Source organism: Crocuta crocuta, unplaced genomic scaffold (genome assembly GCF_008692635.1).
Source record: "Crocuta crocuta isolate KB4526 unplaced genomic scaffold, BGI_CrCroc_1.0 scaffold143, whole genome shotgun sequence".
NCBI lineage: Eukaryota > Metazoa > Chordata > Mammalia > Carnivora > Hyaenidae > Crocuta > Crocuta crocuta.
Genome location: NW_027529175.1, coordinates 6,505,660 through 6,520,630, shown reverse-complemented (window position 1 = coordinate 6,520,630; position 14,971 = coordinate 6,505,660). Strand labels below are relative to the sequence as shown.

At 54.9% G+C, this 14,971-nt stretch overlaps 1 long non-coding RNA gene across 1 annotated transcript in view; it reads right to left on the bottom strand.

Moving 5' to 3' along the window:
* Positions 1-14,971, bottom strand: part of LOC144226599 (uncharacterized) — a 58,170-nt gene that overhangs the window by 24,574 nt on the left and 18,625 nt on the right. Inside the window, exon 2 of the long non-coding RNA XR_013333700.1 lies at positions 4,538-4,633. This is a non-coding gene — a long non-coding RNA (uncharacterized LOC144226599). The remainder of the gene's footprint in view (positions 1-4,537; positions 4,634-14,971) is intronic.

Genomic DNA, 14,971 nt, shown 5'->3' with positions numbered 1-14,971 from the left:
TGCTGTAAAGGGTCGCGCTCAGCAGCTACAGCCCACGTTGTTCCCGCCTTTCCGGACTCTGACACCTTTTGTGGCCTAGGTCAGACCTTTCACTTTGTAAACGTCCCATGAAAACTCAGTCTGTACAAGTAAAAGCCCACCCGGAGCCCTCGGGCCACCCCCAGTCTCTGCTGTCCTGACTCGTAATAACCCTACTTGCCTCCCCTCAGATCCGCTGTGTCTCCTCCTAGGCCGGCTGCATCGATTCTGTTTTATGAAAGTTTTAAATTCGACTTTAACGCTCGGACAGAAGAGCACATGAGTCAAGACCTCCACGGAGGAGCGCCGTGTCCAAGTTCCCAGAAGTCTCTGCCCCACGATTTCTAGCTGCAGAGGCGCCGCCGGGCCACGTACGACGCCTCCCTCTCTGCTGTTCAGCGTCCCCCCCTCACAGCCGGATGGGAACACTGCCAGCCGTGGGTCCTTCCTGTGTCCCCAGCCCCTTCACCGAGCCCGTTCCCCCACCGCCCGCAGGGCTCCCTGCCCCAGACTCATTCTGCTGCACGGTCCTCTTCCCCACACCCCTGCCCTCGGGACAGGGCCCGCCTTCGGAAAGCCCAGGAGGCCTCCCTGGCTCCGTCCCCTCCTCAGGCTCATCTCTGGACCCCCAGGCCCTGCACGCTCAGCGCCAACTTCGCCGACTTCCTTCCCGTGCAGAGCAGGTTGTCCGGCGGCCCCGCCCTCTGCTGCGGCCCCCGCCCTGCTCTACCCTGTGACAGGCTCCTGCTCAGGCCCCACGGGCCCCTGTCCCAGGCCCTGCACTGAGCTGCAAGCAGCCCACACGCATGGGTGGAAACTGAGTGACCGCAGGGCCTGGCCCGGAGGGGTGCGCTGGGCCGTCAGCGGACCGTCCCACAGGACCAGGAACGTGAGAGCAGACGGAGGCCCTGCACAGCCCTGGTCGTGCCCGGTCCCGCTGAGCAGGGACTCTCTCAGGACCCGCGAGAAGGCCCGTGGCTCCNGGGCCCCCTGAGCAGCCGCCCGCCACTCACCGGGGCCTCCTCACCCCACCACCCGCGGGGCGCCCGGGGGCCTTCTCATGCCACCTGCGGAGCAGAGCCAGGCGCCCCCTCACACGCCCAGCACCTCTCTGGACGACGGCCGCTCCGCCCGCTCCTGCCCTGTGCTCACAGGCCCCCGTCTCTGCTAACGAGGCCCGCCATCCACCGGCAGAGACGCAGCGGTGGACTGATGGGCTGGACGGGTGTGCACATCGTTAAGCATCTCAGGACCCGCGAGAAGGCCCGTGGCTCCTCTGGAAGTTCCAGGCTGCTCACCAGGAGTTAACTAATGACCCTCCTTCCTCTGAGAAAGCACTGCACACGGCCACCTTCTGTGCCTAAGGGACTCGCTCTCTTCAAATTCAAAGCAACGATGCCAGTTCCTATGTGGGGAGGGCTTCCCTGTGTCACAGAGCATCCTGCGTCCAGGCTGCTTCTGGGTCACCGTCCCGGCCGCAGGACCGCAGCGGCCCGGCTGCCAGGTGCCCCTTCCGCCAAGCACCGGGCTGGGCACTCCACGCCCTGGGGGCAGGGAGGGCTGTCTGGGAACGAGGCCCAGAGGGACAGGGGCTGCAAGGGGCTGGGCTCAGACCCCCGGGGTCCTGGGGCACCAAGCCACGCAGCTCAGACCTTGCGGGGGAGAAGAGAATCATTTTCTCGCATGGCGGGCCCTCCACTCCCTGAAACGCTGTGCTTACAACCAGCCAGACACCCCAGGGAGGCCGCGGCCTGGGGCTTCGCCACACGGCCCGACGGTGCTCCGAGGGGCACGGGTGCCTCACAGACGAGCCTGCGGTCCTGGGGCGGCTCTTGAGCGCCCGCAGTGGGGGTCGGGACAGGTTTCCAAGCCGCCGGACACGCTGGAGCCGGCCCTCAACGGCTGACCCGGCTGCGTGTGCCTGAGCTGGGGTGGGGGGGTCTCGGCTGCGCCCTCTCTGTGCCCCAGGCCCCTGCTGGGAAACGACGCCCTCAGGGGCCTAGGAATTGCCGCCCGCCAGGCGGCGCTCGGGGGGGCTCCTTCCACCCCAAAGACCCTACAGAACCTTATAAGGCAGAGGCAGAAGCGGGGGCAGAACCCAGGCTGGGACCCCAGGGGCCGGCCGGGCCGGGGGCAGGCTGCACCTGGAAGGGGCCCGCCCTGGCGCCCGCGGGTGCTGTGAATGGTCACCGGTCAGGGCGGCCGGTCCCCCAGGGAAAGCACAAAGCTCCGGGCACTGAGGCTCAGCACAGGAGTGAAGGCCCGCTCCAGAAGGTACCTCCCTCCATCAGAGGAGCCGGCGACACCTGAGCCCAGGTGCTCCTCGGGGTCGTTCATGGGAGCAGACGCGACCGGGCTGCTGGCCTGGGCGAGCCTCGCAAGCCAGCACCCCGCTGCACCGCCCGGCCAAGCCCCGGGGAGCTGAACGCCGGGGCGACCCCATCACCGCCATCACCCGGCACCTGCGGCGGGGGCCCTGGGGCGCTGTGGGGGCTCTGCCTTGCTTCTGGGAAGCTTGCTCCTCAGGAAGACATTCGGTCCTATGCAAATGACTTAGAGCAACACTTATTTCCAAGGGCCAAGTTACAATTCCGCAGAGTGAGAGGGAGGGCCCGAAACGCCTTCCTCCAGGACGCCCTCTTGCTGGCGGCCGGGGCCGTGGTCTCCGTCACTCAGGCTGTCCCCCACGGACACAGAGGCATTCTCCTGAGTGTCACAACGGCACACCCAATTCCCCGCGCCCCCCAGGACTCCACGGGCTCTGTGTCCTCATTTCCTTCCCCATTCAGGCCAACCCTCCGCCCGCGTCTGGGGGCCGCTGAGCCCCGCTGCCGCCTTGCTCCCCACGCATCCCACACCGCCGGCGGACCCTGTGACCACCACGGGCCGGCAAGGGTCTCCTAGAAACAGCGGTACGCGACGGCGGGCCAGCCGAGGGTGGGACTTGGCGTCACCTCTTCCAAGGCGCCAGGACCGCCGCTGCCTGGGGTCACCTGGCACGTGGCAGCGCCCCGGACAGCCCCTCCCGCGGGCTCTTGTGTGAGGGGTGGGAAGACGGGAGGCCGGAACAGGCCAGGGGTGGGGAGGGGAGGGGCGGGGCCCCCCCGGTCCTGGCTCAGGTCCCTCTCGGCCAGGGCCACTCCCACCTGCCGTCCCCCGGCCCCGGGGGTCACAGCCCTGCCACAGCCCCTTCGTGGCACTTCCTAAGGACGAGGACCAGAGCTGCCCTGCACAGTCTCTGAGACCGGAGCACCTGTGGGCAGGGGACCCGGAGGCACTGTCCTCACTGGGGCAGCAGGGGAGGAAACGGAGGGCAGAGTGGCAAAGCCCCTGCGTGAGACCATTCCTCTGTCACCAGTCTCTCCCCAAGCAAGCCCTGAAGCGCTGGGGGGTGAGCGCCATCTCTCAGGCACGGGTGGCCCAGGGCTGCCCAGGCTCGGGGCTCGAGTGATTTCCGGAACGGGGCCGCGCCTCCCACCTCAGCACGCCCTCCGGCACAGCCCGCCAGGGCTTCATCCACCCTCGCCCCGCCCCGCCCCGCCCCTGCGGGCGGAGCCTCCATCAGGGCAGCAGTGAGAATCCCAAACCTGGTGGGCCGTGAGCCCCAGGCGCCGGCATGAGCTGCCCTGTGGGGGTGCCCGGGGAATGTCACCAGGGTCACGCCGAGGCCGCCAGGCCCCCGGACACGGGGCGCTTCTCCCTCAGATACACAGCGGGCCCTGCGCGGGCACCTCAGCCGCACTGCCCTCCCGAACCCCCCACGGGGAGCCACGGTGCCACAAGCCACACAGACGGCCCGGAGCCACCACACTGACCTAGCACCGTGGCGCCTCCTAGTCTGTCCCTCACCTAAGAGACAAGAGGCCGAAGGAGGTGAAGAGGCCAGAGAGTGACCCGCCCGGTCCCTGGTCCCCACTGCCGGTCTCTTCGGTGTACCCGAGGGGCCCCATGCCCCTGGGTCACTGGGCAGGAGGACCTGAGCACCCTGGGTAACAGCGGAGGTCACCCTGTGAAGGGGCCCACACCCCCTGGTACTCGGGCCACCACACGAAGGCGCACATTGGGGGTGGGGGGCAGGGGCCGGGACTCAGCCCGACGGAGCGCCCAGCTGAGCACAAGGTCTGATGATGGACGCCACAGTGGTTCTCCACGGAGTCACGGAAGAGACTAGCCCAGAGAGGCTAAACGACATGCCCGAGTCACACAGCCGCCCAGTGGCTGGGCGCCCAGGCTGTCTGTCCTAACCCATCACAGTCCTGCAGCCGCCCTGGGGCCCTGTAAGGAAGGGCGTCCAGAAGCCTGGGACACAGCGGCGTCTCTGCATGGTGTGGCACAGCTCGCGCCCCGGTGACCGTGGCCACCGTGCTCTCCTGGCTGTGACGAGCTCTCCAACGGCAGCAGGTCAGCCATGAACCGCAAGTGCCCAAAGCTCCGGCCCAAACGGCCCTGTGAATTCGAGGTCTCTACACCTCCCAGCACAGGACCGAGCCCACGGCTCCCCGAGAGGGCACGGACTTACCTGGAAATCCCGCTCTTCCAGAATCTCCTTCCTCCACCTCCCCAGGAAAGCAGCGCACACGTATAAGTGGAAGTGGGAGAAGCCCTCGGGCTCGGACTGCAAGAGAGAACGCGGGGTGGTCAGTGGTCCGCTGCCCCAGGCCGGGCTCCCGCAGCCCGAGGCCGTGATTCCGAAATTCCCACCCCCTCGACATAAGCACAGGCTGCTGAGGGGGGCCGGCTCCTGCTGCACAACTCCTCTGAGGCCGAGGGCGCTGCCGGGGCCACGAAGCCCACTGGACGTGGGGCGGGGGGACGAGGCTCCTCACCGGCCAACGCCCCCTGCTCACCATGGGTTCAGCTCGGCCCCTCCTCCTGTGCCCGGGCCTTAGTTCCAGCGCGCACCGCCAACTTCTGGAACGGGGCTCCCAACACTCAGCGGTCGGGGGGCCACCACCACAGATGCCCGTGTGACACCCGCATGACTCCCGTTAACCGTTTACGAAATAAGTGAGCAAGGGAAGAGACGGTGGCGTGCCCCGGGAAAAGTGAGGTGAGGAAGAGGGGAGCAAAGTGCCGGGCCAGGGGCGGGCTGGTCTGCAGTTTAAATAAGGATCTGTCACCTAAGGTGACATTTAAACGCAGGCCCAAGGGGGGGAAGCCACGTGGATGGCGTGGGGGAGAAATGCAAAGACCCTGAGGTTCCAGACTGCCCAGCACATTCCAGAAGCAGTGTGGCTGCAGGGGAGAGTGAGGTGAAGAAGCAGAAGCCATCGTTGGGGACGATCCAGATCCCAATGGCGGTCCTGGTCACTGGCTTGTTCTCATGAGCTCTGGAACCTTCTGGCAGAGGAAGGACCATGCTCCCCAAGGACGCCTCTGGCTGGCGCGCACAGAACAGGCCTGGCATCCGGGAGGGCAGGGAAAGGCAGCCCCCGAGAGACCGGTCAGGGGACCTCGGGAATCACAAAATCAACAGGTGTCAGTGATTCAGGCCGAGGGGGCAGCAGCACAGCCTCGGAGAAGAGGTCAAATTCCAGAAAAGTTCTTAAGGTTGAGCCACGAAATATGCTACTGATGTGGACAATATAGGGGATGAGAGGAGAGGAATCAAGGATACACCCAACATCTTTGGCCTGAACAACCAGAGGAAGGAGGCCACCATTCTGCAAGGTGAGGACAGGTTCGTGGCAATTTGTGGAAGTGTTCTGGTGGGAGGCTGTGAATCCGTTGTGTGCACATGCTAAGCTTCATAGGCATCCCATCCAGAGTGCAGGCCGGTGGCCCGTGGTCCAGGCCAGAAGCATACACGGCACGGGGGTGGGGGGCGGGGCTGGGAGGAGACCCTGGCAGGCGAGGATGAGCACTGGCCGTGGCCATGCAGAGGTCGCTGGCAGACAGACGCTGGCAGAGGCTGACTGCCGTGTGTTAGGAAGGAGGGAAGGAGACACTAGAGCATCCTGCCGGAGACTTTTTTTTTTAATTGATTATCTATTTTTAAGAGACAGAGCGTGAGCAGGGGAGGGGCAGAGAGAGGAAGACACAGAATCCGAAGCAGGTTCCAGGCTCTGATCTGTCAGCACAGAGCCCGATGCAGGGCTTGAACTCACGAACCGAGATATCTTGACCTGAGCCGAAGTCCGATACTTAACCAACTGAGCCACCCAGGCGCCCCTACCAGAGATTCTTTTTTTACTTAATGTTTTTTTTTTTAATTTATTTCTGAGAGAGAGAGAGAGACAGCGTGAGCAGGGGAGGGTGAGAGAGAGAGGGAGACACAGAATCCAAAGCAGCTCCAGGCTCTGAGCTGTCAGCACAGAGCCCGACGCGAGGCTCCAGCCCATGAACCGTGAGGTAGTGACCTGAGCCGGAGTTGGACGCTTAACCGACGGAGCCCCCCAGGCGCCCCTGCCGGAGATTCTTAATACCACGTTTACATAGGCCTTTCCTCTTCTCTATTCTCGATCCTACTCAAGGTCTGTTAATTTCGTGTTTTTCAACAACGAGCCTTCTGGTTCCGTTTTAGACCTGCTAATCTTATATATTTCATTCACTTCCACAGTTATCTTCGTTACAGCCTTTCTTCTACTGACCTGCTCTTTTTTGTTGTCGATGTTTTCTAGCATCCGGAAATGCAGAGCGGCTTTGAATTACATTTAAGCCATTTGATCCTTTCTCTAAGTTAAGCTTTTCTTCATTTCTGACACAGGCAAGCATTTAAGCTATAAACTTTCTTCTATGAGCCCCCACTTCAGTTATATTCCACAGCTGAATAATATCTTTACTATCCTTAACTTCTAAGAAGTTTCTACCTTATGATTTACTTGCCTAAATCACAGCTTACTTATTAGCATTTTTAAATCTATAAACGTATGTGGCTCCTTTTTACTTTCTCTTGTCTTTTTCGCTTTCTTTGATTACTGATTTGTAACTCAATTGTGTTGTAAGAGAATGTGGTTTACAGGATGCTGGTTCTTTTGTTTGCTTAGATTTGGTTTTGGGAGCAGAGGACCATTAGTTTCCACACATGCCCCTGAGGGAACACAGCTGGCGATCAAGAACTCAAGGGAGCCAGAGTGCCTGGGTTGAAGCCCTGGGTCTGCCACTAATTAGCTGTGTGGTCAAGACAAAGTATCTGGCCTTCCTGGGCCTCAGTTTCCTCATCTGTAAAATATTATAAAGACTAAACAAATTACACAACATAAAGTACTTAGGATAATGCCTGGAACAGAGGGAATAGTAGGTAAATAGTAGGTAAGTGCCAGCTATATGTCACCAGGTGTCTGTAGAAAGAGTATATATTCTGGAGTTCTTAGACACGATGTCCTATATGTGTCCATTAGATAATCAATTGTGTTGCTCAGATGTCCTGTAAATCCTTATTGATTTTGTCAACTTGTGAACTATCAATAACAGAAATGTGTTAAAAATCCTATTACAACACCGGATTTGATGTCTCCTCACAGTTCTGCCAATCTTTGTTTTATATATTTGGAAAGCACGTTATTAGATGCATACACATTTTCAACTGTATTATCTTCCTGGTGTACTGAATGATACAATATACATGATCTCCTTTATCTCAACCAATGTTTTTGCCTTCAAGTCTTTGGGGAGGCGGACGGAGGTGTGGCATGACCATAACTACATATCTACTTTTGTTGGGTTATTCGTTTATTTTAAGCAGCTTTTTGTGAGGTAGAACTGACATACAATAATCTTACATATTGAAAGGTAAGTTCAGGTATATGTCTACACCTGTGAAAGCAGGGTCACAAGCAAGAGCGTGAACACATCCATCACCAGCAAGTTCCCTCGTGCCCTCTGTAACCTCTCCCTCTGTCCCTCCCAGGCTCTAGGCAATCACTGACCTACTTTTCTCCTACACACGAGTTTACGTTTCCTGGGCTTCTGCACAGATAGAACCATGCGGCATGTACTTCTGTCTGCTTACCTTCACTCAGTGTTACTGCTCTGAGATGTGGTGATGTCACCGCGTGGTCATTGCCTGTTAACTGCCCAGAAACACAGCTCCCTGTGAGTCTGTTCACCAGAGCTGTCTGCCTGTTGATAGACATGGAGTTGTTTCCGCTCTGATTCCAAACTGAGCTGCTGTGAACATTTGTGGACAAGTCTTTCTATAGCTAGATGCCTTCATTTTGCTTGGATAAACACCGAAGAGTAGACCAGCTGGATCACGCAGGGGCAGTATTTTAACTTTGAAGACACGGCCAAACTGCCTGCAAAGTGGCTGCACTATGGTACAGTCCCGGCAGCCGTAGCTGGAGTTCCACAGGTAGGCCACCCCACAGGCAATACATGAGATAGTGTTTTTAATATTGGCCACTCTCCCAGCATGTGGTAGGATCTCACTATGGTGTTAATTTACATATTTACATTTCTCTAAGGCCTGACGATTTTGAACACCTTTAGTGTACTTATTTGATATCCTTGATGGAGTGTCCTCGTGTTTTCCATGGATTGTTTGTTTCTTATTGTTGAGACTTGAGTAACTTCATATATACTCAAAGACAAGTCTTTGATCAGCTATGGGCTTTACAAGCACATCTCTGTATCTATAACTTGTCTTCTATCTGCTTGATATGGACTCTTGAAGAGCATGGATTTTAACGTTTGATGTCATTCAATCTATTACTTTGCTTTTTTATGAATAATGCTTTTGGTGTCATTTCTAAGACATCTTTGCCTAAACTAAGGGCATAATGGTTTTAAGCTTTACATTTAGGTCTGTGATACATTTTGAGTTAATTTTTGTATATGGTATAAAGTAGGAGCTGAAGTTCATTTGTAAGCACATGGATATCAACCTGTTCTAGTAATTTGTTGGAAAGACTATCCTCTCTCCACTGAGTTAATAATCAGGTAGTGCTAGTCCTCTATTTTTGCTGTTCTTTTTCAAGGTTGATTTTGTTTATTCCAAGTATTTTGCACTTCCATAAGAATTTGACAACCACCCTGTCAATTTCTCCAAAAAGCCTGCTAGGATTTTATTGGCATTGCATTGAATAAATTTGGAGTAACTGGTATCTTAACAATATTGAGTGTCCTGACTCATGAATATGGTATAGCTTATCGCTGACTTGGCTCTTGTTTAATTATTCTTAGCAATGCTTATAGTTTCAGGATACAGATCGGTTAACGTCTTTCACTTGATTTTCCCAAAGCAGCTTATATTTTTCGACACTATTAAAAACAGTGTTTTGAACAAAAACAAACTCAAAATGGGTTAAAAACCTAACCGTGAAACCTGAAACCATAAAATTCCCAGAAGAAAACATAAGGCAGTAATTTCTTTGACATCAGCCATAACAACATTTTTCTGGATATGTCTCCTCTGGCGAGGGACTATTGACATTACACCAGAATAAAAGGCTTCTGCACGGCCAAGGAAAGCATCAACAAAACAAAAAGGGCAGCCTACTGAATGGGAGAAGACATTTGCAAATGACATTATCTGATAAGAGGTTAGTATCCAAAATATATAAAGAACTTATAAAACTCAATTTAAAAAAACCCCAAATAATCCAAGTAAAAATGGGCAAAGGACCTGAATAGACATTTCTCCAAAGAAGACACCCACGTGGCCAACAGACACATGAAAAGATGCTCAACACCGCACATCATCAGGGAAATGCACATCAAAACTACAATGAGATACCACCTCACACCTGTCAGAATGGCTAAACTCAAAAAACGAAGAATCACAGGTGTTGGTGTGGATGTGGAGAAAAAGGAACCCTCATGCACCGTGGATGGGGAGGCAAACTGGTGCAAAACAGTATAGACGTTCCTCAAAAAGTAAAAATGGAACTACCATAGGATCCAGTAATCCACTCTGCAAAGAAAACGAAGACACGAATTCAAAAAGATACATGCACCCCTGTGCTTATTGTGGCGTTCTTTATAACAGCCGAGATGCGGAAGCAGCCCAAGTGTCCATCCACAGAGGAACAGATAATGAAGATGTACTACGTATGCACGATGGAATATTATTCAGTCATAAAAAGAATGCAATCTTTACATTTGCAACAACATGGATGGAGCCACAGTCTTATGCTACGTGGAGTAAGTCAGAGACAAATACCATATGATTTCATTCACACGTGGAATTTAAGAAACAAAGAAAGAACAACAGAAAATAAAAAGAGACAAAAACTCAGGGGCGCCTGGGTGGCTTAGTCGGTTGAGCGTCCAACTTTCGCTTAGGTCATGATCTTGCGGTTCGTGGGTTCGAGGCCCGCATCGGGCTCTGTGCTGACTGCCAGCTCAGAGCCTGGAGCCTGTTTCAGAGTCTGTGTCTGACCCTCCCCTGCTCACGCTGTCTCTCTCTCCTAGAAATAAATAAAAATATTAAAAAAAAAAAAAAAGAGAGAGAAAAACTCAGACTTCAAATACAGAGAACTGATGCGGGGGGGAGGTGAGGAGGATGGGAGGGCAGGTCAAATAAAGGAGTAAAGAGCACTGAGAAATGTACACAGTTGCTGACACACACTGTACACCTGAAACTAACATAACACTCTGTTAACTGTACCTGAATAAAAATAAATACTAAACTTAAAAATAAAAAATGCTTTGAAAATTTTAAAGTTTATTTGGGTGGGGGAGGGAAAGAGAGAGAGGGAGAGAGAGAATCCCAAGCAGGCTCTGGGCTGTCAACACAGAGCCTGATGCGTGGCTCAAACTCATGAACCGTGAGATCGTGACTTGAGCCGCAGTCAAGAGTTGGACACTTAAACAACTGAGCTGCCCGGGCGCCCCTGAAAATGTTAATTTCTGACTGTTTGTCGCTAGTTGTTGAGATACGATTTTCCTGGCATGTGGCTTTCACCCTTTACTTGCACTCTTTCTGTATCTTTGTATTTTTTTTGTAATGAGTACAAGATTATAAAACCCCTGGACGTGGTTGCTGTGGAATTGGGTTCCTGCTGAACGTGATTCCTGATACATTCAGGTTAATTTGCATCCTCTTATTTTGAAATTTATAAATATTCCACTTTTTCTATTATTTTTCTTTCTTGTCTATACAATTGGACAGACTTACTTTTCCCCTTTATTCCAAAGCTCCAGCCCCAGCTATTCCAGAAGTTACTGAACTGTTTCTATTATTTTAATAGTTACTCGGCAAATGCTAACATGCATATTTAACTTAGGGTCTAAGGTCACTCATGGTCTTTAGTATCTTCCCAAGCAATACAGAAATGAGGACTATCTTGGCTGCGGGCACACCGCAGGCGTTCCGCAGCAAAATGCTGATGCCGGCCAAGATTCGAGTTCTATCTTGATTTTTTAACATTACAAGTTCAGATATTCTTCTCGTTACTGTTACACACATCAGTGTTCACAGGTACTCATAACCTTGCCTTTGTCGGATCATTCCTCCTTGCATCTGGACTCTTCTGAAATCACTATGCTCCTTGAAAAGGCTCTGTCAGAAGCTCCATTAGCGAGAAGGTCTTCCGGAAGTAACCCCTCTCGGCTTTGTCTAAAAATGCCTTTACGTCCTTCTCTTTCCTGGAAGGCACTTCTGCTGGATACAGCGGGCTAGGTCGGCTCTCATTTTTAAAGATGTGACTGCACCATCTTCCGGCCTACGCTGTTTAACGCCACCAGTCCACCTGTCCTTCCTTCACAGGAGACCTAAGCGCTCTGTCTGCCTGCTGGGAGACACTGGGTGGTGGAGACTCTGCAATTTCTTACATTCCATGTCCTGCTAGAAACCCACCAGTCACCCCAAGTCCCCGGAGTCGGGGGCTTCCACCAACCTCGGGACATCGTCACTTGCCCCTCCGCATTCTCTTTAATTTCTCGGAACCTGGACTGGGCAGAGGTGGGGTCTCTCCCCTAGTCTGAGTCCCTGAGCTCTGTCTCCCCGGGGAGGTACCTTCTGGCTCGTCAGTCAGCTTGCAGATGTACCACAATCCCAGGCTGCTTGTCCAGTAGCGCCTGGAAGCTGCCTTACAGATCCCCGTGGTCTTGGGCTCGGGATGCTCCTTCCCACGGCTTCGGGCACAGGCAGCGTTACGCCCTCGCACACCCCGGATAACCCGCCAGGCTGCAGCCTCTGCGGGCCGCTCTGTCGTCTGTTCTGGGCTAATCCCTGCTCTTTGTGGCCGGCTTCCTTGTGCCTTTGTGGTTTTCCCCTCTTGGAGCTTATGATCTTGGGAACTTTTATCCGTTGGAACTCTTTGAAGCTTGCATCAAAAATGGTTTTCTTTGGGAAAAAAATTGTATTTACCTCTACCTCAACCTAAGGACACGATTATCTCAGGACTACTTTCAACTAAATTTTCAGCTTGAAATATTTTAGGACAAATGAGTCACATAAATTAGGGCTCCAAACCCACGCGGACCCCAGACAGTGGTGGCACCTCCGAAGACAGGATTTTCTCTCTTTGTTCTTCAACCTCCACGGCCAAGGCCAAGAAAGGCAAATGCAGCGCCTGCGTCAGTCTCTGAGCAGAGTCTCCAGGGGTTCGTCTTGGGCCTGCGGCTCACGCCAACCCGCTGAAGACCCTAGAAATTAACTGGCAGGTTCCCTGGGTAGACACCTGATTTGATGCTGCCCCTCGCCTCTCTACAATTCCATTTTCTCACGATTTCTGGTCAATGACAGTATTTCCTTTGTGCTTACATTTTTAACAATTACATGAGGGGCGCCTGGGTGCTTCAGACGGTTGAGCGTCCGACTTCAGCTCAGGTCATGATCTCGCGGTTCGTGGGTTCGAGCCCTGCGTCCGACTCTGTGCTGACAGCTCGGAGCCTGAAGCTGCTTCGGATCCTGTGTCTCCCTCTCTCTCAGCCCCTCCCCTGCTTGAGCTCTGTATTTCAAAAATGAATAAACATTAAAAAAAGGTTTTTTAATTTAATAAAAAATAATTACTCCAGCCTCCTTCGGTGTACTCCGTGACCCCTGGCCACGGCACTGCCAGGACAAAGGGCTCTGCCCATTAGGTTTCTTTAAGTCAACATAACCATTAAAACTTTAAATATCTACGCTGGGGAGTCTGGGGGCTCAGATGGCTTAGCGTCCAACTCTTGATTTTGACTCAGGTCATGATCTCACAGATTCATGAGATCAAGCCCCGTGTCAGGCTCTGAGCTGAGCGTGGAGTCTGTTTGGGATTCTCTCTCCCTCTCTCTCTGGGCCTCACGAGAGCTCTCAACATAAGTAAATATTTAAAAATAAAAGAAACACGTGTGTTGGAACTAAAACTAACAATTCACACTTGGAGAAGTGCTGCTAAGGCCCCTGCAGCCCCGGCCACACTGACTGTGTGGTCTACACCCGGCCCGCGCGCGGCCCACGTCCACACCGTAACCAGACACTTCTCTCTAACCAAGTGGACTCCTGTCTCATCACAAGTGTGACTGTTAAATGTGCACTGCTTTTATGACAACGTCCAAACTACTTCACACGACACAGTCCTCTGACATCATGGGCCTTGCCCCACCCCCCGCCTGACACTGGACACTCTTAGTCTTCCCGGAAATGCCAGACCCTTCCAGCCTCACCCCTGCCTCTGCACCTGCCGCTACCCCAGCAGCTAGCACTTGCCAAGTTTTCTCAGCTGTACCCGTTCTTCCAGGGCTTTCCTGTGTCTCCCAGGCAGCCAGCTGATGTGGCCCGCCCCCAGGCCACGCGGTCCCTCTCTCCGTGGCCCCCTCTCCTCTCCAAGCCCTGTCACAAGCGCTACAGCAGGAGCTACGAGGGATGTGGTCACACTCGCCCAAAGCCACTCACTTGGATGCACAGGAAACAGGCAGGCAGACCTCTGGGAGCGAATCTAAAGACACGCATCTTTTCCAGAAGCTGAAGGTGACTGACTTGCACGATGTAAGAAAACCTCGGGGCTCTAAGGCCTGCGGGAGCTGCCGCTGTGAGAGTGCGCGTTAGCATCACAAATGCCGAGAGAAGGTCTCCAGGGCCCCTTAGCGAAGCTGCAGGCTTCTCTAAAGAACCCTGTTTACACACTCAGTGTGCTTAAGGGCCTGTGACGGAAGGGGGTGTGGGAGTCAGCGTGAGGCTGGTGCCACCCCGGGCCCCCGCCGGGACCCCAAGACTCTGCCAGCCGCAGCCCCGCGAGAACTCCAGGACCAGCGAGGCCGCAGGCCGCACTTCTGGATGGCACGGCACTGGGGAGAGGAGTTTCACTGCGTCACGTCACTGGATTATCGGTCTTCACTGACTTGGTAAATTTACACCCACAGTAAATTGATACACACAAAATCCGTATCATAATGGAAAACGAGCTTGGCTTCCATGAAGCTTAACCTGAGCAGGCACTGCCGTCGGCACCCGGGGCGGGCTCGGGAGGCTGGGTCTCAGCGGCGGTGGCCCATGCAGGCCAGAGGGGATTCCAGCACCTTCGCAGGCTGCTGCATGCGGCCAGGGCCCTCCCGACCGGGGCAGAGTCAGTGGGTCGGCCAGGCACGTCCCAAGGAGGAGCAGAGCTCTGGAAGGGAGGGGCTGCATGACCAGGGTGCTGGGCCGGGGAAGCTCTCAGCAGAGAGGGAAGGCCCCGGAAGGGGGTTCCCCAGTGTAGCAGCTTGTGTCCCCCTCCTTGGGGCCCATGCTCCTGTCTGCTGCCCTGCCTCCCGCCCCGTGCCCAGCCCGCTCTGGCTCCCCTCCTACAGACGAGAAGACGGGCAGAGACCTCGAGTGCCCTCCCGGGTCACACTGCGGGGCTGCGGACGGCGTGTGGCACACGACCGAGCCAGCTGCGAGCAGCAGCCCTGACCACAGGGTCATGGCCGGGACGCACCTTGGCCCTTGCTACATCAGGTGGTGCGCTGGTCGGCAGGGAGGCTGCTGTGCTGTCCTCCGGCCCTGCATACGGTCTGCCTCCCACCTGAGCCCCGCTCTTCCCACGGGCCCCGCTCCCCAGCCCCTCCAACACCTCCCCACGGCACCTCCTATCTGGAAACGAGCTCGGGG